This window comes from Podarcis cretensis (genome assembly GCF_951804945.1).
Source record: "Podarcis cretensis genome assembly, chromosome: 4".
NCBI lineage: Eukaryota > Metazoa > Chordata > Lepidosauria > Squamata > Lacertidae > Podarcis > Podarcis cretensis.
Window position 1 is genome coordinate 87,978,905 of NC_137173.1, and position 24,586 is coordinate 88,003,490.

The following is a 24,586-nucleotide window of genomic DNA, read 5'->3' on the forward strand; positions in this document are numbered from 1 at the left end:
CACCCACTGGCCGGTTTTTCGTTTCAGTTTTTTATTATTATTTTAAAAAGAGGTCCTCTTTATTCAAAGAATATGCATGTCACCCAAGCATAAACCTTTCCCCCTTAATTTTTATTGACTTCTAAAAAAACCAACTGGAATATCCTCCCTCTCCTTTTCCCCAAACCCAAAGGCATAGCTCAGATGCAAACAATAATATCAATATGAAGGAAAATATTAACAACCATATATTACAGAATGTGTCAGATACAGTTTGTCCTAGAGTCATTGTTCATTTGCTGGATGAATAGCCACCAGACTGCCATGAATGTCTCTCCTTTCTTTTGCCACACAGGTTTTGTGTGTGTGTTTGTGTGTGTGAGAGAGAGTTTTCCAGAAAGTGTTATGCTCCAGATTATGCCACTGATGTACATTTGGCTTCTTTCCAATTTCTAGCTATTAGTATTCAAGCTATTAGTATTAAGAAGCAACCAGTTAAGCATTGGTATACAGTACATTCACAACTTACACACATTTAGCTTGTGTGCATTTAGTTTTATACGCTTGACAAAGTTAAAAAGAAAAAGAAAGGGGGAAGGTGGGGGGGGGGCTGTAGCAACCACCATTGCACCCAATGTGCTTTGACCAGTGCTTTTCCCCCCTTTAAAAATGTTTCTCTCATTTTGACTCAAGAAAATCACCATTTTATAGTTCAAATTGGGAAAAATAAATGCAGCATATGGCCAAAAGTACAAAGAACATGCATTACTCATATTGAGGCCAAACTTTCATCAGTAAAACAGCCCACATCCACATTCTACACTGCTTCACACATTAAACGCTTGCTTCCATCTGAGACTCAGGAAACACTGGGAAAGGAAATGAAGCCACCATTGGAGGTGGTAACAACAAAACTGACCAATCACAGTGCTAGATTCCAACTCCTACTTCACACATTAAACGCCCGCTTCCATCTGAGACTCAGGAAACACCATGACAGGAAATGTGGCCGATTCACCATGCTAGAGAATAAACTATTTTTTAAAAATTAGTTTCTTCTCCCCTTAGATTCACAAACATATTTAGGGGTATGTGTACCCCTGTGTCTCCCCAGAAAACCCCCCTACTGGTTTTGACTATATGTGATTTTGACTTTAGGCACTATCCCCAGAATGCATAACTTGCACTCGATATGAGAAGCAGATATAGGGGAAGTGTTGAGTGCAGTGCAGTGAATGTCAGTTATGCAATAGTGTTCTATTGTTTGTAAATCTTCTGCCAGAGCTGTTCTGTTTACTCTGAAGGAATAAGTAACTGTCGAGGAAGCAGATGGAAGGAAGCTTTTCTCCATATTGGGATCACTGAATGCTTAAAATTGAAGACATGTTTGCGGGCGTGTGTGTGTCCGCATGTGTATGGGAGTTTGTACCTTGAACACTTTTGGAAATACTATTAAAAACATGAATTTAAACACCCCAGAAGTGAATTATTTTATTAGCAACAACAAGGGACCTTATTCTACATGAGATGATGTTCTCTAATTTTCCATCTCCCCCACCCTCTTTTAATCCATAACGGCTGGTGGAATATTATTCACACATGGACTATGTATTTTCTCCAGTATAGAAGGTTGACAGCTCTTGTTTCTGTTTACCACACAAATAGTATTAATAGTGGAGTTGCATGAAATAAATGTCAGGTTGTGGGACTATTTATCGGAGCTGAGGAACCTCTCCTGTTACAGAAGGAGCAGGATAACTAAGCACTGTTGCTGGTCATCAAAGGAACATAGTTCTAACACTCTGTGTGGTTCCATATAATTCCATAGTAGACCTAATATGCCAGTGTCCCCTGTGGGGTAAATCAGCCTCATATAACCAACATACTTAACTTTAATGCATGAAGGGGTTAAGTCCACAGAGTCTTGCCAGGCTTAGCTAGGTCACACCTTCTCACCTTGGGAAGAAGGCTTACCAAACTCTTTGTCCTCTCACTTCCACCATATGAACCCTAGCAGTAAGGAAATCTAAGCTGGATGCTCCAAATTTAGACCATATGGCTTAAGCATGCCATTTCTGCCTTTCTATACAAATAATTTAGAAACTCTAACAATTTTTGGAATCTAAGTTAAACTGTCTGTCTTTTCTTGCTGCTGTATGGAACGGCACATGAATCTGATCTTTGAAGAGTTTGTAAATCAATCATTTTTAACTTACCAAACTTGTGGTCTCTTTCTATGCTAAGGGAAGTGGGGAACTTTGGAAGGAACTTGGAAAGGGATATTACAATGGTCTAACAGGCTATATTTCTATGCTCTACTTTGCTGCATGTTTTGTAATTTTAAATCTCTGCTGGGGCTCACAAACCAAAGAGTATGTACCCCAAACCTGGACCTAGGAATCCAGGGAATTATAATTTTATATTTTACATACTATATATATTTTTTTAATTAAAATGCAAAAACCAGCATCCTGCATACAGCTTGTGAAAAACAAAAACAATGAAGGAGTGTCCCCACTCAGAAGAAGAAGACCACACTGTAATGAACACTAATGCTGGGATTGGAAGTTTGTGGCTGACACTTACTGTTGAACTCAAACTCCCATTAGTGGGGTAGGAGAGCCACGGGGTAGAATTCATATCTGGTAACCAATGTGCCCCTTTGGTTTCAGATAGTACATGGGTAAAAAGGTAAAAGTAAAGGGATCCCTGACCATTAGGTCCAGTCATGGCCGATTCTGGGGTTGCGGCGCTCATCTAGCTTTATTGGCCGAGGGAGCCGGCGTACAGCTTCCGGGTCATGTGGCCAGCATGACTAAGCTGCTTCTGGAGTATCAGAGCAGTGCACGGAAATGCCGTTTACCTTCCCACCAGAGTGGTACCTATTTATCTACTTGCTCTTTGACGTGCTTTCAAACTGCTAGGTTGGAAGGAGCAGGGACTGAGAAACTGGAGCTCACCCCATTGCGGGGATTTGAACCACCAACCTTCTGATCGGCAAGTCCTAGGCTCTGTGGTTTAACCCACAGCGCCACCTACGTCCCTCAGTTCATGGGTAGATGAGTCTAAGAAGCCTAGCACACCAATTTTCATGGCCCTCTAGCAGCTATGGTGGTTCATTTACCGAAAGTAATGTATTTAGTATTAACTCTGGAAGTGTATACTCAATTCTCACCAAACTAAGACCCCTAGAGCAAAATCATCCTTGGAAGCTTACTTTGGTCAAGGAGAATTAACAGGGGCACATTTCCCCTGTCTCTCTCAACACAGGTCACCATATAGGGCAAGCAAATTGAAATAGATCTAGAAAATCAGTTTCCTCCAAGAGCACCTAGCAGGGGGAAGTAAGAGATGAGTGACTCAGGTATGAATTGTAATGGGTCATGTGTTTACTCATTGGCAGAAAGGGTGAAGGTGAAGATGCAGTGGTGCTGTCTCCTGCTTTTCCCTCACAGACAGACGGCAAAGCAGGAAAAAGTTGGTAACTTTGTTAGACAAACTCACCAATATTCTTTTCCTTGCTGTCTCTTATCTGTTGTTCATTCCATCCTTCCCTTGACCTCCCACTGGAGTGGGTTCATCAAGCACAGATAGACATCAGCAGCTGAAAATCAGATTTAGAGGTCAAAATATGTCCAGTCTTTCTCGATGTACAAGATGTTTCCCCCTTTATTTCCAGCACTGTTTTTAAAATTGCATCACCTCATTCTTTCACTGTCTTTTGTAGGAAATAATAGACCTTTGCTATCCCAATGAGATAGCATAGAAGCATGAGTCCGTTTGTGGCAGGTACCTTCCATGCAACTCATTTTAATACATCGAAATGGGCAGCTATTCCAGTAGTTTTTAAAAGAGCCAACAGTACCAAATATTGATCACATCCATATGCCCAACCTTGGGAGATTTGTTAACGAATTCCAAAAGAGCAGTTCATAAAGAAGAGTACATGCAGGGACGAGAACAGACTGAAGGCATGTTCTTTTGACGATAATGATGTAGAATTTATAGAGGACATCAAGAATAAGCTATGTTGTGATCACTCATAACGCAGCTTACTTTTTGCGATGCTCTTTGTACCCCCAGGCTTGAGTGATAATTCATCATGGACCTTTGAGTAATTAAAACAAGTCAGATAAACTGAAAGAGTCCATCTTTAGGTTTTGGGTCGTTTTTTTTTTTTTTTTTTACTCTTTAATAAATTTTGCATGACTTGGCCATCCTCTGTTCCCATGCAAATGACAGCAATATGGAAGAAAATTAAACATGTGTGCTCCAGCTTGGATCAAAATATAATTCGACTGTGGCCCTGGCAAAGACTGAGCTCCTGGCATCGCATTTATATGTATAGATTGCACATCTGCCACACTGTCGCAAATATGCAGTAATGATCAGAAGAGAATCTCTCTCTTTTTGGCATTTCCACTTGGTCAGAAATACTTATTTTAGAAATTTAAGCGTTGCTGCAGAACATGTGGTTTAGATAATGGGAAATAGCTTTTTTTTTTAGAGCTCATGTAGCATAGAGGCTAAGAGTATGAAGGGAGCCAGGATTGAAGGAAGTTCTGTTTCAAATTTCATCTCGACTATAATAGGGAAGTCTGCACCTCTCAACAAGGCAAACAAGGCTTAAAAGGCAATAATAATAATAATAATAATAATAATAATAATAATAATAATAATATTTGTAATACCCCCCATCTGACTGGGTTGCCCCAGCCACTTTGGGTGGCTTCCAGCATATACAGAAACATTAAAAAAAATCAAACATTAAAAACTTCCCTGTACAGGGCTGCCTTCAAATGTCTTCTAAAGGTAGTATAGTTACTTATCTCTTTGACGTCTGATGGGTGTTCCACAGGGCAGATGTGACCGCCGAGAAGGCCCTCTGCCTGGTTCCCTGTAAGCTTACTTCTCACAGTGAATGAACCACCAGAAGGCCCTCAGAGCTGGACATCAGTGTCTGGGCTGAATGGTTCTTTGGGCTTCTCCTAGCTAGATTTCCCCCTACAGAGTCACACATCGATACACCCTTGGGGTGCTTTTGCCTGGCTAGAAGGTCTCCTTGAACTGTAATAATGCCTCTCACTTGATGTGTGTGCATGCCACCCAATTTTGTCTTGGCTACCCCAGGCTTAGGGATGCGGGTGGCGCTGTGGGTTAAACCACAGAGCCTAGGACTTGCCAATCAGAAGGTTGGTGGTTCGAATCCCTGTGACGGGGTGAGCACCAGTTGCTCGGTCCCTGCTCCTGCCAACCTAGCAGTTCGAAAGCATGTCAAAGTGCAAGTAGATAAATAGGTACCACTCCAGCGGGAAGGTAAACGGCGTTTCCGTGTGCTGCTCTGGTTCGCCAGAAGCAGCTTAGTCATGCTGGCCACATGACCCGGAAGCTGTACGCCGGCTCCCTCAGCCAATAAAGCGAGATGAGCGCCGCAACCCCAGAGTCGGTCACGACTGGACCTAATGGTCAGGGGTCCCTTTACCTTTACCTTACCCCAGGCTTTATTCCCAAATCCTTCTAAATGTAGATCAAGTTACATACACATATGTCCAGATCCTGAAGCAGAGCTCTAAGGTACATGGCTAGGCAAAGTACCGGTACTATGGCGTAGTGAAATGTGAGTAGGCATGAATAGGACGAACAGCTCACAGGGCCCCCTGAATTATCCATGATTGATGTATGTGCATGAATTCATGCATTCACCCTGCCACCATGATCTATATGACCCCATATCTAAGGAAGAGATACATGGAGGGGAAGAATTATTATGTGAATTCCAGAGCCAGCCCATTGGATTAGAGTATAGTGCTTAATTTCATATAGGAAGATAGAGTGCCCTTTGGGGTTTTTTTCTGATAGCCATATTTAGAACTTCACATATTTCATCCTTGCATTGTGTCACAAATGTGGATAGCCGAGTAGTTTCACTTGTCTAGAAGTGTGGCCAGGCTAACAATGCTGACTTTTAATACTTCCTGTGGAATGAGCTTTTAAAAGCTGTACACAAGTGTTCACCATATGCCCCGCATACCCAATCTGTTGTGTGACTATGGGGCTGATTGCTTACTGCTGTTCTTCATGTCCCAGGACAACCTTAGTAAAGAGGGATTTTTCTTTTCTTAAAAAAGGATTTGGCTGGGGTGGCACACAATTAATACATAACATAAAACAAATGGGACCAGACTCAGTATATTAGTTAAACAAAACATGAAATAGATCTCATCCTAAAGTTCATTATGGCTTGCTTAGCTGTTACAAACTAAGCACCAAATATCATTTCCTGATGTTTGAGAGCACAAATGTGCATGTACACTAAGGTTACCAGACGTCCCCGTTTCCCGGGGACAGTCCCCAGATTTACAAATCAGTCCCCATACAAAATCCATTGAAGATGAAAAGTGTTCCCAGATTCATTGAAAAAAAACTGGTAACCTTAATGTACACTCCAACAAACAGATATATTTGAAGGCAGATTGCTGATTTAAAGTGGCTACAATTGAAAGATGGTCCAAATGAATTAAACAGGATGACTGTCAAACAGGGATAAGTCCCAGAGTCATCACAACACACACAAAGAACTGGGTAACCAAAATGTCCACATGGCCGCTGAAATCATGGCATTATGTGTTACAACTGTGTCTATTGGAAGTAAAGTAGGCCTTTACTTTGTCTTGTGACCACAAAAGTACTGTCTAAAATAAAAATATCAAACTTCTGTCTCTTCTCAAACTATGCCTTGCCAACCAAGCAGAACAAAAGACTCTGGTTTTGCCCCTTGGATCACCAAAATCTGCTGCTAGGGTCTGCCCCAGATCTGTCCAGTTCTTGGACTTAGCACCCTAGCTCTACCACTGACACATGCTGGATTTGCTCTGCTCCAAAAAGAGATATGGATCAGTTTTGCAAGTTGGCAATCTTACTCATGATCCAGGAGCTGGAGAGGAATTCTTTCTTGCAAACTGATTTTACAGCACACGTACACAGTTAGCCTTCCTTCTAGGCTAATTGATGCTATCATAGCAATAAGGGTTTCTGACTTTGTTGCTGAATAATAATAATAAGAGTTTGGATTTGAAATCCTGCTTTATCACTACCCTAAGGAGTCTCAAAGCGGCTAAGATTCTCTTTTCCCTTCCTCCCCCACAACAAACACTGTGAGGTGAGTGAGGCTGAGAGACTTCAAAGAAGTGTGACTAGCCCAAGGTCACCCAGCAGCTGCATGTGGAGGAGCGGAGACACGAACCCGGTTCATCAGATTACAAGACTACCACTCTTAACCACTACACCGCACTGGCTATCAGTTTATAACAAAACCACATGCTTTATTAAGCAAAATATTAATATACTGCCGACTGATATAAAATATCATGACTGTGTACAGCAATGGCCTCTCACCCCTTTTCAGGTGGGTGCTGATTGCGGAACTTGCCTCCGTCCACCACCCTCAACCACTAGGGTCCATGTTATTAGGGGAATTCCCCGGCCGGCAGAATCAAGGGGCAAGAATCCCTTGCAAAAATGCCAGCTTTAAATGGGCCAATTAGTGGCCCTGCCAGATGGGCAGTGCCGTCAGCCGGCAACACAAAAAAGTTGACCATGTCTGCCCTCCGCAGCACAGCTAGCCAAAATGCAAAGGAGAAGACTGAAGAAAGAAGAAAGATAAGTAAGTCTAGGAGGAGAAAAGCAGATGGGAACGGCTCTAAATAATGTACAATAAAACCTAAAACATCATAGAAACAAGACAAAATAATCATTAAAATGACTGGCTAATCAGGGAAGTTTAAACAGCTGCATCAGCCTGTCAACAGAAAAAGGTCTTCAAGAGAATCCTGAAAATCATAAATGAGAATGTCTGCTGAAACTCTGCCTGAAGCGTATTCCACAGCATGGGAGCTGGCAAGTTTCTGACGCACAAGGGGCAACTAACAGTGTTTCCTCAGTTTGGTTTGGGGCTGCAACATAGGTGGAGTGTGAGTCATGGCCCTAAACAGCCATGGGGCTGGGGTTAACATTGGAGAGGAAAACATAGAGGCTTCATACAGGTGATATACATAGAGAGAATGCAATTTTCTGTATTTTGCTTGCAATGGAGACACAATTAGTTGGGATGAGAGACACATCTTTATCTATGGCTACACTCATGGAATTCCTTAGTCCACAAGGTTTGTCCACTTTTCTGCTGGGCAGATGAGGTTTTATATGGTGAGCTTTGCTAAAGGTATTATTATTGTTGTTGTTGTTGTTGTTGTTGTTGTTGTTGTTGTTATTCACTGATCCTGTAAACATGAAGGAGTGTCTTCACCCCCATCACTCAGCCCCGACACTGAGATCTGGCACCAAGGGCCTTCTGGTGGTTCCCTCACTGAGAAGTGAAGCTACAGGAAACTAGGCAGAGGGCCTTCTCAATAGTAGTGCCCACCCTGTGGAATGCCCTCCTAGCAGATGTTAAGAAGATGAGTAATTATATATAATTATATAACATTTAGGAAACATCTGAAGGTAGCCCTGTATAGGGAAGCTTTTTAAGATTTAACCGTTTACTATGATTTTATATACTTTTATTATACATATGTTTTTATAGGGAGTGGGTGGCGTTGTGGTCTAAACCACTGAGCCTCTTGGGCTTGCTGATCGGAAGGAAGGTTGGCAGTTCAAATCTGTGTGACTGTGGTGAGCTCCTGTTGCTCTGTCCCAGCTCCTGCCAACCTAGCAGTTCAAAAGCAAACCAGTGGAAGTAGATAAATAGGTACCGCTGTGGCAGGAAGGTAAACAGTGTTTCTGTGCACTCTGGTTTCTTTCACAGTGTTCCATTGCACCAGAAGTTGTTTAGTCATGCTTGCCACATGACCCGGAAAGCTGTCTGTGGACAAACGCCGGCGCCCTCGGCCTGAAAGCGAGATGAGTGCCACAACGCCATTGTCGCCTTTGACTTAACCGTCCAGGGGTCCTTTTCCATTACCTTATGTTTTTATATATGTTGAAAGCTGCTCAGAGTGGCTGGGGCAACCCAGTCAGATAGGCAGGGTGTAAATTAATCATCATCATCATCATCATTGCTATTTACATTCTTTTATTATGGTTTGGGTGATGTAATAGCAGAATGGGTGACAATATCTCTAGAGGCATTCAAATCAGTCCAGTTTTGAACCATCACACCAAATTGGGTGAAGTCATGTTTTGGTCTGTCGTTTTGATTCAAAATGGTGTCCAACATTTAAATGCAGACAAAGACCTCCTCTACTGCAGGAATCCTGATGCCAAACTGGGTGATGATATGGCGTCCGAACCCATAGAGATCAGACAGAGAAATCACTTTCCAAAATAGATTGTCATTCCTTCTTTCTACTCAATTTTAACAAGACCCATAAAAACATAGAACACTAATTGCTTGGATGAATCCGCTGTGGGCTTCAGACATAGCCTATAAATTTCACATGATTGGAAAGGTTTCCTGGGACGATATGCACCTGCAAATTGTTAGCCAACACCCAGTGACACATTTTACGGTCCTTCAGCAGCTCATAGTTTTATGCAGCTGTAGGACTACATGAATTCTGAATGCTTGACATTTGTCCTAAGTGGTGTTGACATTTCAGGGACTTAAAGAATCAAACAAAACACACAAGAACACAAATCCTTTGCATTTGATTTGCCCCATCAGCAGAAAAAGGAAGTCCTACCATCTCAGGAAGTTCAAATTATACTCAAAAGACATACAGCTGCAGAAATATAAAACAAGTAGTTGAAGGTCTGATTGCTATTAATGTATGGTATCTAGCCCTCCTTAATGGCTAGTTGCTTCCTGCTCCATAAGGTATCTACACACACACACACACACACACAGAGAGAGAGAGAGAGAGAGAGAGAGAGAGATTAAATTTATTTCCATATTTATTATTTTCTCATGCTTATTTGTCAGACTACTAAGAACGTGGAGTTGTTTGTGAATAACCTCAAAAAGGAGCTCACAGGAGTCCATTTCTCATGTGAATATTGCCATGCCATGGGGATCATTTATAAAGGTATAGGAACTCAGGAGCTCAGAAATACTAAGTCTGATCTATAAATTAATATTGTTCCTTCTGTCAACATTAGCAAAACAAGGAGCTTCCTCCCAAGGCATAGACCTTTCTGCTGAAAAAATATCTCACATGGTCCAGAAAATGTGAACAATATTAAAACTTTTTGAAATAACTACGTCCACATTCAGCCTGCCAAAGGATGGCTGTCAGTTTCCAAAACAGCAAATCAGTAAGAACACAATTCAGAGCAATGTTTGGAGGCAATATACAGTGGTACCTCGGGTTAAGAACTTAATTTGTTCTGAGGTCCGTTCTTAACCTGAAACTGTTCTTAATCTGAGGTACCACTTTAGCTAATGAGGCCTCCCACTGCTGCTGCGCCGCCGCACGATTTCTGTTCTCACCCTGAAGTAAAGTTCTTAACCCGAGGCACTATTTCTGGGTTAGTGGAGTCTGTAACCTGAAGCGTCTGTAAACTGAAGCGTCTGTAACCCAAGGTACCACTGTACATCTATATCAGGGGAGGGGAACCTCTGTCCTGAGGGCAAAATACATGCACCCAAGCTCTTTTAACTGGCCCTTGAGATTGTCCCCAGGCTACACCTCTCACTGGGCTGGCTTTACACCTTCCTTGCATTTTTGCTTGGCCGGAATTTGCCCTCAAACTCTGATAATGATCCTTGCTTGCCGGAATGGAGGAAAGAGAGAAGTGTTTGTAGACACTAGCCTACTGTATAAAGGTAACTTTCATATTTATTGATCCATCCACTTTTGCCTCTGCCCTCCACCCCCAAGTGGCTCCTGCAGGGTTGCCCAGAAGGGAATCTGAAAAAAACCCACCATATCAGAACTTCCAAGTATCCCTATTTTCCAGGGACAGTCCCAGATTTGCAGAAGCCGTCACGGTTTCTGATTTCATCCTGGAATGCCCCACTTTTCCTTAGGACGTCCCTATTTTCATTAGAGAAATGTTGAAGGGTACGGAGATATGAGACCCCGAGCCAGGGAGATATGTAACTATACAACCCTTAGAAGACATCTGAAGGCAGCCCTATATAAAGTTTTTTTAAAAAAAGTTTAATGTTTGGTTTTTATATATATTGGAAGCCACCCAGAGTGGCTGGGGCAACCCAGTCAAATGGGCAGAGGATAATTATTAAATAGAATGTCTCTATTTTTGTTGGAGAAATATTGGAGAGTATTCCATGCCTGCTTTAAATACTTGATGGTGATTATGAGCAAAAGGAGCACGACTATCTACTTTATGCTGTGTGTTTCCAAGATGGAACCAGCTTCAGCTGAAGCCTTTCTGAAGTATGCATTTAAACCATTAGTAAAGGTAAAGGGACCCTTGACCATTAAGTCCAGTCGTGATTAACTCTGGGGTTGTGGCGCTCATCTCGCTTTATTGGCCAAGGGAGCTGGCATACAGCTTCCGGGTCATGTGGCCAGCATGACTAAGCCGCTTCTGGCAATCCAGAGCAGCGCACGGAAATGCCGTTTACCTTCCCACTGGAGAGGTATCTATTTATCTACTTGCACTTTGACATGCTTTCGAACTGCTAGGTTGGCAGGAGATTTTTTTAACCATTATAATCGATCAAATTTTATCGAACCAGTCTGCTGTTGTTTGAGGGTTGCTTTTCTTCCAGTGTTTAGCTCTGCAGATTTTTGCAGCTGTTAACAAGTTAACTATTACAGTACTTTCAGGTCTATTTCTAGCAAAGTTTTTGGTTCCAGAGATGAGGAGCCACCCCTCACTTAATTCATTGTGTTGCTGATTAAATCCCAAAACATCTGAATTTTTCAACATTCTGTGCAAACTAGGGTCTGTCAACCCTACTCTTTCAGCTTCCTGCTGAAGACCTTCATTTTTGAACAAGCCTTTTAGGTATTTCTTTTTAAATAGTCTATAGTTGTATTGGATTTCAGATCCACCCCCCCATATATGGAATTGCTTTTATATATGCAATGGTTTCACTTGTTTTTACATATAGAATTGATTTAATCATTTTATTGTTTTCGTTGTGAATCACTTTGAGATATTGCAAGAGAAGCAATCCATAAATGGAACTACCATAATTAATCAATAATTTGTTTTCCTTTCTTACAGTTTCATATTTTCTATGCTAAGAAAATATTGCTGTTCTACATAATCTGAAAAGTATTGGAAGAAAAGTGTGGGTTTTTTTTAAAAAAAGAATATTTTAGAGTCTTCTTTATAAACTTACCTTCTGTTGAGCAAGTGGGATATACATTTTGTTAATAAATAAATGATCCCTGGGAGTACGGATACTGAGGTAAACAAGAATTCACTTCTGATCCAATAATGCCTGGTTATGTTAGGATTTCTGATAGTGTCAGTGCAGCACTTATAATAATTGAATCAGCCCCAGGAACTTAAAGATAATTGAGTTTTAATAGATACCCTGTATCCAATGTGCCATTTATTATCAATTCTCTCTGTCATGTTACCCTTTAATACAAGGTAACAAACACTGAAGTAGTCAGGAATCATTTCCTCAGTGGGAATATTCATGTAAATAAAGCAAGGCAGATACATTCCGTGTGCATTAATTAGCAAAATTAAATGTATACCTTCCCACACAGGTTACATAATACCCACATTCTTAAAACTTGTCGTTTGCCATCTGTACTCAGCATGTTGTCACACATGATCATTAACTTTGAAAAGCAAGTCTTGCTGAACAAAGGCCATGGAATAAATGGGTTGTCGTAAGAAAACAATTTAAAAAGAGTCACCTGTTGAGAAAAGACACTTAATCAAACCTTGGCTTAAAAGAGAGAGAGAGAGAGAGAGAGAGAGAGAGAGAGAGAGAGACCGAGACCACCCAAGATTAACAGACCACTCCCCACTCCCTATGCACACACCAGTTTAAAACCAGGTACGTTATAAGAAATGGACTGACTGTAAGAGTTTCGGATCGAAACCATCCTTTCTAAAAGTAGACCTTTTAGAATACCAAAAGGATGAATTACATGCCGGATGATTGACTGCAGATGATGCAAAATAGTGCTGATTTAAAGGACACATTTGGAAGGACAGAAAGCCAGCTTGGTTTAAGGCAGGCATAGGCAACCTCGGCCCTCCAGATGTTTTGGGACTACAATTCCCATCATCCCTGACCACTGGTCTTGTTAGCTAGGGATCATGGGAGTTGTAGTCCCAAAAACATCTGGAGGGCCGAGGTTGCCTATGCCTGCTTTAAGGCAATAGCAATGGTCTTGGGGCCTGAGAGAACCAGATTTTGATTCTTGCTTTGCGGTAGTCAGCCGCACTCAATCCTACCTGGGAGTCATCCCCATGCATGTGTGCTGGCTCAAGCGACTGGCATATAAACAGCTACCTGACCTAATGTGCCTCTCAAAGGATTCGTTTATTTTATTATTATTTTGGTGGGGGCAATGTCAAATAACAAAGCTCCCTGGGAATATCAGAGAAAGGTTGCATAAAATGCCTTATAATAAACAAACAAATAAAACAAGCATTTCTTTTGCTCTTCTTTTAACAGAAGAGGAGCTATGACCTTATTTGAGTTTGCGACTTCCATGTTTTGACACTCTTGCGAGCAACTCTGTCGTGTGTTTTTCAACAAGTCAACCAATGCTGTGTTATCAGAACAGCTCTAAGGGAGCCTGTCCTGAAATCATGGTTCCTCTTTCGTTATGTTTTGGGTTGGGTTTTGTTGCCTTGGTTGAAAATAGGGATGGGATATAACCTGCCAGTTCCACTCTGCAGTTTATGTAGCTTTTGAGATAATGACAATTTCCAATTCACAATAGACCCGGACACCAAAGCAGGTCCAAAGAATTTCAGACCCTCCAAGTCTCCCTATTTTCCAGGGACATCCCTGATTTAGAGAAGCCATCCCAGTTTCTGAGTTAATCCTGGATTGTCCAACTTTTCCTTAGGATGTCCCTATTTTCATTGGAGAAATGTTGGAGGGTATGGAGTTATCTGACCCCCCGAGCCATCTGAACACAATCCTGTATAGGAAAGTGTTTAATGTTTAGTGCTTTATTATGTTTTTAAATTTCATTATGTTTTTATATATGTTTGGAAGAAAGGTGTCTCTGTCCAAGATGACCAAATGAAGTCATTGATGCTACAAGTGGCTCAGGTGACAGATGTTGTGTGGTATGTTTGTAGCATATTTGTGTTTCGCCTGGGGAGGAGATGGGTTGTACAAGAGTACACTTTCTTGTACTCTTGCCCCAAAGATGCTGTCTGAAGCAACAGCTTCTTATGTACTGTGACTAAGATATCTGTTTCATTGCCATGAATGAATTTGGGAATTGGACAAAAAAGGAATGGACTAGAAGGCTTGGCGGATGTTCTTTAAAGGTCAGTGGCCAGACTGTACCAGCCATGCCTCATTAGGGAAATTTCAGGTCAAAGGCCTGGAAGAACTTGGAAATAATTGGAATGCAAGGAGAGGCTATGGGGAGAATATGCATCCTCATCCCAGTCCCCACGTAAGAGGAGGGAGTTAATCTGTGTCTGTAAAAGCAAATGTAGTTTTGGGAATGCATAGGGATCAAGTGTGCTGCTTTGTCCCCACAACTGATGTCATGCACACTCATCACATGACATGCTGACACTATGCACACATGTCACATGACATACTAACATATCACATGCATGTGTGCGTGAGACAGGCAAGCCGCATGTGTTGTGCGATTAAGGTAAGTGCATCATGCAGTGTGCGTACACAGCCTCTGCATTTGGGGGCGGCTCCCTGCTTGAATTTTTTTGGGGGGCCTTGGTCTCCCCAGTGTCCCACATGGTGTCTGTGATAGAATATTCACTCCCCAGAGACAGATTTGGAGCTGGAAGCATATTTCAGGGTGCAACTAGGGTTCTGATGTAGGGCAAGGGCTTTGCTGTATGGATGAATGATTAAACTCTTTGCCTCCAACTGTTGCCTACCTATAGCTTTGTAAATCAGGGCAGGGAAACTGGATCCAGGCAGTGGGGCAGATCCTTATCTCCCGCACCCACTGTGGGCCAGGTTTGACAGGTGATGTGAGATGACCTGTTTTTGCCTGCAGAATTTGCAATCTGCAGGTAAAGGCACCACATATTGCAGCTGATCATATTGTTGTTGTTTAGTCGTCTTAGTCGTGTTCGACTCTCCGTGACCCCATGAACCAGAGCATGCCTTGGAAACTCTCACTTTCTTCTCAAAGCTCCTCCTTTTTTATGTCCATGGAGTTTTCTTGGCAAAATACAGGAGTGGATTGCCAGTTCCTTCTCCTGGTGGATCACATTTAGTCTAAACTCTCGGCTATGACCTGTCCGTCTTGGGTGGCCCTGCACAGCATAGCTCAAAGCTTCTTGGAGTTATTCAAGCCCCTTCGCCACGGCAAGGCAGTGATATATGAAGGGGCAGGTGATCACAGAACCATAGAATTGCAGAGTTGGAAGGGACCCTGGGGATCATCCAGCCCAACCCCCTGCAATATAGGAATACGCAATTGTCCCATACAGGGATTGAACCTGCAACCTTGGCATTATCAGCACCAGACTCAAATTGACTGAGCTATCCAGCTGATCAGGGCTTGCATGGTGTGGTAATGCAGGCAATGTCTTTTCCACTTGCCTTGCCTCACCTCCCAGCCCTGGGAGCCTTTCCCAGACCATGACTTTGAGAATAGCAGAAGTAGCTAGGGAGAGAGGAGTTCAGGGACAGTTTTTTAAAAATTATTTTATAAGTTATGTGTCCTTGTTTCTCAATTTAATCCTTTTACATGGTTTTGTATGACTTGTGGTCTTTTATGCATTGTGATTTGCTGCTATTTTTATCGATTACAGATGAGTAATTATTTATTATAATTGATAAGTGTAAACTGTTTATTGCTTGCTGATGTTTAATTTTAGTGTTTACTATTGGATTCTAATGGATCATTGCATATTGCTTTATTTGAGTTAGGTTGTCTATTTTAAAGTGACGTTTTATATAGGATCAGAATGTTACTGTTAATGTCTGATGTTTTATTGTTATTTTTTGTGAGTGTTGAAAGCCACCCAGAGTGGCTGAAGCAACCAACCCACCCAGATGAGTGGGGTATAAATTAAAAAATATATATTATTTATTATTATTAGTGGTGCCTAAATAAACCCAGGATTACAAACAGCACCGCTATCCCCCCACACTATTGCTTTCCTGTGATTTCTCTTCCAAGAGGAAGCCATAACTGGGTAAGTGCTACCCATGGAACAACTAGCCATTCTGAGAATTGGGTGAAATGTCAGGAATGCCCTTTCCCCCCAATTCTTCCTGTGTTCTGTCTGTGTTTCTTCCAGATATTGCTGAACAGCCAGTGTCGATCCTCTCTTTCCAGTGCTCTAATTACAAACTAACTTCTCCCAATGTTGCAACTGCTACTGAAAGGAATGCCATTAATTTTTCTCCTTTCTTTTCTGACTTTGTCTGCAGCTATGGGTGCAGAGATATAGGGAAGAGCAGCAGAGACCACCAGCAAGTAGCAGCTGTGATGTAAAACAGCAGGAAAGAGTTGTTCAGAGGGGAAGAAAAAGAAGGGGTCTCACCTTCTTCAGTAAAGGTTTGCGACAACATGAAAGGCAAGAGCTGTGAAACTAAATAAAGGCTTGACAGACAAAAAGAAGGATTTAAACCAAAGTGAAAGAACGTGGGAGGTTGCATTTTTTAAAAAAACCAAAACCACGAAAACATCGTGACATCTATTTTCTTACCACCCCCCCCCAGACCTTTTAAACAGCATCATGTTTTAGCAATAGAATGGAGAACGTTTCTCTAAAATAGGAAATTTGCAGCTGAAACCGGAAGCCTTACTGTTGCCAAATTCTGCTAGACTTCCTTCAAAAACACTGTCATGTCGAATCGTGTAACTTTTCTCGATAAATATTCTGTTGATTTTGGAAATCTCAGGCTGAGCTACCTCTCAAGGTTATGGTTCAAAAGTATTTTGAATGTGCATTCTGGGAAATGATATACAATGAGTTGAAAAAAATGTTTTATATAACTTTTGTGGAGGAAAAAAACAGAAGCTTTTTTTACTAGGAATTTTAGATGCAGAGATACTAAAAGAGCAGAAATGATTGTTTATGTATGCGATGACAGCAGCACAAATACTACTGGCCCGGAGACAGAAAGAAGATAAAGTCCCGACCAGAGGCGAATGGCTGATGAAGATGATGGACTATGCCCAAATGGCAAAAATGACCGGGAAAATCAGAAACCAAGAAGATAGAAACTTTAATAAGGAATGGGGAAAATTTACTTAAGAGAACACCGTAAACAACTAAAGGCTTGGGTGGGATTTGAGTAACGCTTGTAATGTATTAAAAACTAAGGAGGAAAGGGATTATTTCAAGAAAGCAGAGAAAATATATGATGCAGTGGAAAAAGTTTGATAATGGAAACCATGGAGGGGTGGAGGAAAGTTCAAGGTTTCAGGAATCCTGAATGTTGATGATGATGATTAATGTTTGAATTTAAATGTATAGAGTAAAACTGAATAATTTTTTTTGGTAAAAAATAAATAAAACAGGCATGAGCCAGGAAAAACAATAAAATTGCAATGTGGCTATCTCAGAATGACCAGTTCAACTTAGAAGAGAAGCAAAAAGGGTTACCAAGAGAGATACCTTTGTTGAAACCTGGACTCCTTTCTTTTCATATGTAAGGGAAGGAGATAACAATTCTCTCCCACCAACAAGTGCATTGCCTGGTCCTCACAATTGAGGGAGGTGACACCATGTGCCATGTGTGAGTGACATCAGCACGGCAGTGATATTTGTGTTTTAAAATGTGTGCACTCAGACACACGGTATTCCAATTTGGATACAAGCATTTAATAGAGAAGTTGAACAAATTCGAGCGACATTTCTTCGTAAGATCCTTGGTGCCCCTAAATGCATAAGTTATTTAACCTTATGTGCTGAATAATAATAATAATAATAATAATAATAATAATAATAATAATAATTTATTATTTGTACCCTGCCCATCTGGCTGGGTTTCCCCAGCCACTCTGGGCGGCTTCCAACAGAGATGAAAAATACACTAAAATCCGGTCAACACCTGACCGAAAACCAAAGCATGGCTCTCCACAATCAAAGCCTGGCTGAAAGTCCATTTTAGAAAAACATCCAACTCCTTCTTAACCTCTATGCTTGAAGACCGTATTTTATCTAGATGGTATAGAGCAGGGGTGGCCAACTCCCAAGAGACTGTGATCTATTCACAGATTTGAAAACTGGCAGTGATCTACCCCCTTTTTGGGGATTCAGGTCAAAGTTGTTGAACTTTTTTAAGGAAGGAGGACAGCCAGGGGTACAGGGCTAAGTTGTTGAGCTTTTTGAGAGAGGTGGGAAGCCCCAATTTTTGAGAATTCAAACCTAAGCTGAAGGGAGAATGGGGAACAGTCACTCACCAATGGATTGCTGGAGAAACAAACAGCCTCAGTGAGTAAACTCCGTCTTCCGTTCTGCAGATCATGTGACAATGGAGGGTGGGGCAGGGTTCTATTTTAACAACGCTAAGGAAAGGGACACAACGATCGACCCGGGGATCTCCCACTAGATCGTGATTGACCTGTTGGACATCCCTGGTATAGAGCAATTCAAGACAAAATCTGTAGTTTGGCCATTGCCCTCGAGAACCTCGAAGTACGTGATGAAAATCAAGCAGTGGCTCTAAGACCACAAAAGACAGCACTTGTTACCTCATACTCTGAGCTCTTGTTCTCCAGAGGCCTTAGGTATCAAAACATCCCACGGGACCTGTGTCAAATATCTAAAAGATCTACTACTCCCTTCCCATCGAAGAGCTTTTATGCTTGCGAGACTAAATGCTTTCCCCTCCTCAGTGACCAAAGGCAGATTCTCACACATTCCATTTCAAGCCCGTATGTGTGCCTGCAATCAAGAAGTACCTGATTCAATGGACCACATTATCTTAGATTGTCTTTTAGACAGCAGACCTCACCAGCTGATGCTGAGCAAAATGTTGGACATCTGGCCCAAAACTCCGAGAAGAAGCCAAATGGGGTTTCTCCTGGCAGATAGGGACAAAGATATTACTGCTTTAGTGGCTTCCTTTTTAGCCACAATTTTACCCAAAAGGGTTCCCAATGAACTATCCTTTCGGGAAATAGACATGGCAGAGCAGAATATCCAAATGCACACAACCATAGTGTGACCTTATGGCCCTTGATAGCTTCACCTTTGTCTTTTTAATTATTCCAGTTACTTGAAATGTTTTATATAGTGGTACCTCGGGTTACATACACTTCAGGTTACAGACACTTCAGGTGACAGACTCCGCTAACCCAGAAATAGTACCTCTGGTTAAGAACTTTGCTTCAGGATGAGAACACAAAATCATGGTCTGGCGGCGTGGCAGCAGCAGGAGGCCCCATTAGCTAAAGTGGTGCTTCAGGTTAAGAACAGTTTCAGGTTAAGAACAGACCTCCGGAACGAATTAAGTACTTAACCCGAGGTACCACTAAATGCCAATAAAGGTATTTGATTGATTGACTGAACACACCCTCCAACCCCAAGACTCCTATATGTGTGAGCAGGCTCCTGGTGTCCTCCTACTAGGGAAGGTTTTTCACGCAGCAGTATTTCACCTTGTTGGATTTAAGAGCAGCAGTTCTGGTTATGTTAAATCAATTTTAAGTTCCCTCATTTTGCCAGAAGATCAGCATTTGGAGAACAGCTTCACATATCACATTTTAAACCAGACTCCTTTTAAGATGCTGAGAGTTCCAGCATCTGAAATTCACTTCCTTCTCACTGCAGCATGTGTCAATGTCATTTCTCTTCTCTTGGTTGGCAAAAAAACCTCCCCTAAATATGCTTATGATCCCTTTAGAAAGAGCCATGTATATTTGACATCAGAAGCAATATGTTAAGGTTTTATGTCTCCAAAACTGAGAGACAAAAATAAAATAAAATACTGCTTTTGATTCACTTACCATGTATTTCCCTCCTTAAGTCCTTCTGCATATGGGCTCTTTTCAGTTTTCGTCAACTAGCATAAACATCAAAAACAAAGTTAAGGAAAATATTTACACATAAATACATAATGATAAACCATATTGTGAAAGTTATCATCCCATCTTTCTACTACTTTTCTTGGCAGCAAATGTTGAGAGTATCGGAAGTAATTTCTCTCAGATGATCCCACTCTGTAGAGAGAACAGGCAATGATGGCAGGTCTTGACTGCAGCATTATTGATTGCTATTTATTTCTGAAAAATCACTTGGAAAAAGCTCCTTCACAATTTGAAATGACAAAGTCAGAAAAAGATAAAAAACAGTGCTAACCTTTCAAAAATTCCAGTCAGTTTCTAACTGTAAATACCTGCCTGCAAACACATAGACCATATGTATGGGCTCATCAGGGGGTTTCGATTTGTTGTAACTCACTGAGTTTACACTTAGTGGTTTGCTTCTGCCTAATACATTCAGCGTTGCTTAGGAAGCCATTTTAGTCCCATCACTTGAGGAATTTTCCGTCCTTTATAAATTCCTGATAAAATATTAAAACTTCAGTAGCTGATACCCGAACAGCCCACTGACGTCCCCACTAGTGTCTATTTGTGTCACCAAGCGAGAACTGAACAGCACTCAAAGTGTTTTTATTTCTTATTTAGCCCCCCCTTTTATGACAGTGTGGGTTCATATGGGCCCAATCATAACATCAAGCGACTACTCCAAATATGTATAAACTTTCATCAAAAGCAAGTCTTTCAAAGTTCATGCATCTTTCATCGTCTGTGTAACCCTTGCTCACCACTTAAAAGAAAGGACCAAAGGATTTATGATGAAGTCAGAATAAGCGTTCTTAAGAACATTTCATGTGCTGAACAGACTAGACGGCAAAGATCAAAATAAAGGCCTAACCACCAGAATAAACTCACGAGACATGTCTCTAAAGTGCAATCAGATGGCCCTATCTTTCCCTCACACACTTGTGGTAGCATGACTACCACTGAGTCAACCAAAACCCATAGAAGAACCCTCCAAGCGTTGTGACCTTGAATTTGATATTTGTTTGAGGAAATCCATCCTTTCAATTCAGCATATGATTGACAGGGCACCCTCTTGGCGAAAAGCCTTTTAACTAGGGCTGTGCACACCAAATTTTCACTTCAAATGTTGACCTTTTGACAACTTTCTGCTGAATCGTTGGGCAAATTATGCGACAATTGATTATACCTGCACACATACAGGAATGATTTAGGCTGGTCTGTTGGGGCTGGGCCAGCCCAGCAGCTTCGCAGTCACCTAGAATGACTTGTCTTGGGCTGAGAAGTTTCAGAGCTGGCCTTCAAGATGAAAAGGCCCAGGGGGAAAGAGTTTAGATAGTCCTGAAGTTTAGATAGTTTATGGGAGTCCCCTGACTTGAGTGAGCCAGTCTTTACATATGGTTGAGGGTGGAGCCGTTGACACATGATCACTGTGTTTAATGGGAGACAGACTCCTTATCTGTTTAGAAATGTTAGGAAAGATATCAGAGAAGCCTTTAAACAGCTCCATTTTTTTAAAATGGTGTGAAACCAGCCATGCTATTCCAGGATACAATATCCCGCCAGTCTAATAAACGCCAAACATTTTCCTCACCATTGAAATCTTGTCCTAAAGGCCCAGGTATATATATATCTGTTTCTCTCCATCTCAAAGCCTCTTCCAATGTCTTTCCTTCTTTCTTTTCATGGTGGGAAGCTCAATTAGTTTCATGCAATACTGTGCAGATTTTTTTGCATGGCGAGAATGTCCTTTTTTGCTGCTGGTCAACATTTAAAGAATATGTATAGTTACTGTAACATTTAAAGAATATGTATAGTTACTGTAAGTATTTAGGTACCCCCCCCAAAAAAAAAAACCTCTCCTGATAGTGTGTGCCCTGTGAGCTCTGGCTTCTGTAAATATCCTTCTTTTTCTTTGTGGAGCTTGCAACTGTTCAGTGCTTATCCTCATTACAAGTTGACCTAATTCTAGTAGGACATGATTTGTACAATTAGAGCCATTGTATGGCCTCCTTTCAAACGCCAGTGTGTTTGAATAAATACTGTATGCATGACACTTTAAAAGTTACACTTGAAAGGTCCTGTCGTTGAAATCTTAGTAAAAATTGTAGCTGCAAGACTTTCTGGGGCTTTTCCCACACCCTAAGCTGCATTATATAAGCATTGCAACTGGATTCCATCTGAATTATTTTATAACAATAAAACTGCTCCACCCTGTTGAGAAGCAGAAGAAACTCACTGGGTCAGGTGGTGTTGTTGTGCAGAGAAGTCAGTGTGGTGTTCAATGGTGTGTGGTGAAATTTGTTTTAGGTAATGTGGTGGGAATGTAAAAAAGGTGAAATGCTTCTGGGAGATGATATATAATGAGTTGAAAAAAATGTTGAAATATACATTTATAAAGAAACCAGAAGCATTTTTATTGGGCATTGTGGGGAGTGATATAAATAGAAAGGAATGTAAGCTCTTTTTATATGCAATAACAGCAGCAAGAATATTATTGGCCCAAAAATGGAAGCAAGAAGAGTTACTGTCTATTGAAGAATGGAGGATGAAGTTAATGGACTATGCAGAATTAGATAAACTAACAGGAAGGATTCGAAACCGGCAAGACCAGAAATTCACGGAAGACTGGAGTAAATTTACGGACTATTTGAAAAGTACCGGTAATTGTGAAGAACAGACGACGTTTGTAGGGTTGCAAGACGTTTTGTGAGGAGTATTATTAGAAGTATTGTAAAAATGGATAAGGGGGAGGATGATTTGTTAAGAAATGTAAAGGCAATATAAAGTTAAGAAATGCATAAGAAGTGGTTAAAACGGTGGGTCATCAGAGGTGCCGATGGAAGTCCAAAAAGATTTATATGTTAAAATTAATAAAAAATATTATTTTAAAAAATTGTTTTAGGGGAAGAGTTTGGGCTGAGGTTCCAGCTTGTGAGGGAGATTGGGTGGGGCACAACGCACATGCGACTTCCTGATGTCATGCTCGTGAGCATGTTGCCTCCTTCCTGGACAGAAACTTCCCAGATTTTGGGAAGGAGGTGCCAGGGCTCCAACAGGATGCTGCAGCCCTTCTGCCTCCTTCCCAAAACCAGGTGGGCTTTAGGAAGTTGGCAAGAGAGCTCTTGGACCCATCAGAGCATTGTGCCTCCCTCCCTAAGCTGGGCAGAAGCTTCTCGGGCTTTGGGAAGGAGGTGCCCAGCATATTCTAATATTCTAATTTACCAGGAACGTTTAGGGGGCTAGCCTAGTCCCCCATGTCCACTGACCACGCACCATTGGTGGTGCCAATGCACTGCTGAAGGCAACCTGCCATTAACGCTGGTGTCTTTGCATTGTGTTGGTCTCTCAGCTGCCTCATCCTTCGTTCTGCCCTCCTGGCAAGCAACAGTGATCTACCTGATAGAAAGCTAGTATATAGGCCAAGTGCATATGGAAGCAAATTATCTTGTTTTCTCTCTATAGTTTACTACAGGGGGAGGCAGTTGGCCAGACTTGTATATATGCCAACAGAACTTACTAGCCTGCAGAAATCTTTACTAGCTTGCTACAAGGCTTCTGTGTTGAGTGCAGGTGAGGGCAATCCCGTCCTCCGCAGCTCACAGGAAATGTGAGCCTTTGACTCCTTGGCAGGTTGTGTTTTTTAAAAGAGGGGGCAGAGGATCCAGCACTCCTCTGCAAGCCCTTTGTGTTTCTGTGCTGGTTGCAGAGAAATTGACTTTCTTTCCTCTGTGGCTGGCTTAGGAAACCATCAACTTTTCTGGACTCCACAGGCCCTCTCATTCACCTCCAAACAGGGATGGGGAATCTGGAGATTCCTAGGTTTGAACTGGAAGCCATTCCCCAAACTCTTTGCTGCATAATTCCCATTGCTATTGCTGTTTTTAAGACTTACTGTATCAATGAGAAGCAAGCAGACAATCAAAACTTTGAGCATCTACACATATACATTTGGTTGCAGTGAACATAAGAGCAAAACAAGCAGGCCACAGAAAACCTCCCACAAATATATCATCCACAACACACAAACCAATAAACACTAGTCAAGCGAAAAGGGAAAGGGGATTACTCAGCCTATAATTTCACTCTGTAAGGTAAAGGTAAAGGGACCCCTGACCATTAGGTCCAGTCATGACCGACTCTGGGGTTGCGGCGCTCATCTCCCTTTATTGGCCAAAGGAGCCCGAGTACAGCTTCCAGTCATGTGACCAGCATGACTAAGCCGCTTCTGGTGAACCAGAGCAGTGCATGGAAACGCCATTTACCTTTCTGCCGGAGTGGTACCTGTTTATCTACTTGCACTTTGACGTGCTTTCGAACTGCTAGGTTGGCAGGAGCAGGGACCGAGCAACGGGAGCTCACTCCGTCGTGGGGATTCGAACCGCCGACCTTCTGATCGGCAAGTCCTAGGCTCTGTGGTTTAACCCACAGTGCCACCCGCAGCCACACTTCACTCTATAAAGTCACCTAATATTTGTTTACCTTTGTTTTGATTTTGAATAACTTCATTTTGCTGCCAGTATAATATAGAATGTTAG

General features: G+C 41.7%; 2 long non-coding RNA genes across 2 annotated transcripts in view; one reads left to right on the plus strand and one right to left on the minus strand.

Moving 5' to 3' along the window:
• LOC307214369 overlaps window positions 1–19,268 on the minus strand; it is a 46,561-nt gene extending 27,293 nt beyond the window's left edge. The window contains exons 1-3 of the long non-coding RNA XR_013837993.1: window positions 18,444–19,268; window positions 12,628–12,764; window positions 3,484–3,583 (exon numbers count right to left, since the gene is read on the minus strand). This is a non-coding gene — a long non-coding RNA (uncharacterized lncRNA). The remainder of the gene's footprint in view (window positions 1–3,483; window positions 3,584–12,627; window positions 12,765–18,443) is intronic.
• On the plus strand, window positions 14,312–17,529 carry LOC307214489. The gene is made up of 2 exons (XR_013838151.1): window positions 14,312–14,498; window positions 16,463–17,529. It is a non-coding gene; the product is annotated as an uncharacterized lncRNA (long non-coding RNA).
• Window positions 19,269–24,586: the final 5,318 nt, after the last annotated feature.